A 2,000-nucleotide genomic window follows, 5' to 3' on the forward strand; every position below is an offset into this window, starting at 1 on the left:
TAGAGCTCCTTACAAAATAACAATTTTTGATTTTCATAGCACCAGACGATTTTTGCGTTCTTTGGATGCCGACAAACTTAAGAAATCACAATCGTTTTGTTCTCAGACGATGCTTCCGCCAAAGGCCTCAAGTTACAACCGTCTAGATAATGAAACACCGTCATATTTTTAGAGGGTAGAGCAGAGAATTATGCTATAACTTCTACAAAAAATAGATTTGAAAAGTTGGCAATAATACCATTTATAAGACAATAACGTCTATTTATTATCTATCTATCTATGGCTATTTATTTAAAATATGTAACCTGTAAATATGTTTAAATTATACAAATTATATATCTTTGCACATAAGCAAATAGGAAACCGTCTTGGCTTTCTTCTGGTGTTACTGTCGTCTTTGCATTGCTATTCCATCAAAATTTATAATAAAAGCTTGTATCCTACCAGACATGTTCACAAGTCATTTTTTGCAAGTCCAAGTCAAGTCTNATTAGAGACAGGAGCAAAGACTAATTTCTATTGGTCCGCTGGACATTTATAACATTTTTATTGGTCAAAAGCTAGTGTTTAGAGAGAATGTAATCTGGAAATTGCAATTGAAAGACATAAAACTTCATCTGAAAAATGTTTTAATAAAAATTAGGACAAAATAAAATTACGCTAACATTAATATCCTTTCTGGATTTAATCTATTTGAATCTTTTTTAATTATATCTTTAGTAAACATGTCTTTTGCACTAATAATTTATTCACTACATATTAATGGAGAGAAAATGGGGTGAATTTGCTGCCTGTGGCCTTCAGGAGGAGCCAAACTTTAAAACGACTGGCTCCCCCTAGTGGCTAAAAGTTAGTGTTGCCTTAAATTGTAAATCGAAATTAAGCCAAAAACCTTTAAAATTCAAAATGAGAAAAATAAAAACCAAAAAGCAGGACTTAGTAGAATGAATATAAATGTTATATATGCAGGTGAATCATGGATAAAACCGAAAGGAAACAGGAGCCAGAATGAGGTTCTAAATACCACGTTTAATTACATCCGAGTGTAGAACCACGAGTTAGAGTGGAAGGACAGTTTATAAATCGGTGAGGATCCGTATGGAACGTGCCTGAGGTGGGTCTCATTCATCCCCAAGCTGACGGGTCAGCAAAAAGCTCTGTGACTGAGAATAACACACGGACCTGTATACGATAATGCATAATGGATTCTATAACGAGTGCACGACATGCTTCAACAAGCACAAGGCTATGTACAGTGCTGGTTCTATGCCGTCTGTGTAGGTCAGGTCCAGGTGCTGGAGATGGACACGAGATGTTGACATGCAGTTCAGCTCTGGAAGCGAAGATTTCAGTCCAGGGAGGAAACCTGAGGACAGAGACGGGACATCAGAACCAGAACTACAGCTGGACGTTTATTATGTTAGAAAACAAGATTGCTGTTTCTATATTTATTTGGTAAAATGCTCATTTATTTTCATTGAAGGGCATTACAGAGACATGGAATAAGAGTAGAAGACCTGCATCTGTTCAAACTGAATGTGTTTCAAACTGCAGATAAATGCTGAATTAATGTTAAAGTTCTTCTCTTTGATTTAATACGGAAGCAGAGAGCGATCGCTCTCCATTTTTTATTTTTCCTTTGCCTTCTCGAGATAATGACACTAAATCATTATCACGGTTTAACCATTACTATTGGGGCCAGGTTAGAGATTTTTTGTTATTTTGAGAATATGTCATAATATTACGAGAATAAAGTCATCATATAACAACCAGTTCCAGAAAGAAAGCTTGGAGCTCCGCCCAGCAGATGATGTCAGACCAGCTCCACCAATCAGCAACCAGAGTCCACTTTGACATCCTGCCCAGTTTGATGCTGCTGCTAAAAGATTTCCTGATTTGTCAAACCGATGCTAAAGTAGAACTTCACATGATGCTCCACATTCCTCATTTTAGGGAAGACAGCGTTGTCATAAAATACAACTTGTTTCTCGTAATTTTAT

The 2,000-nt window shown here is 36.3% G+C and overlaps 1 long non-coding RNA gene across 1 annotated transcript in view; it reads right to left on the bottom strand.

Annotated features, from left to right (window-relative positions):
* Window positions 1-736: 736 nt before the first annotated feature.
* LOC107091188 overlaps window positions 737-2,000 on the bottom strand; it is a 4,602-nt gene continuing 3,338 nt past the window's right edge. The window contains exon 3 of the long non-coding RNA XR_001481515.1: window positions 737-1,366. This is a non-coding gene — a long non-coding RNA (uncharacterized LOC107091188). The remainder of the gene's footprint in view (window positions 1,367-2,000) is intronic.

Source organism: Cyprinodon variegatus, unplaced genomic scaffold (assembly GCF_000732505.1).
Source record: "Cyprinodon variegatus isolate N-32 unplaced genomic scaffold, C_variegatus-1.0 Scaffold328, whole genome shotgun sequence".
NCBI classification, from domain to species: domain Eukaryota; kingdom Metazoa; phylum Chordata; class Actinopteri; order Cyprinodontiformes; family Cyprinodontidae; genus Cyprinodon; species Cyprinodon variegatus.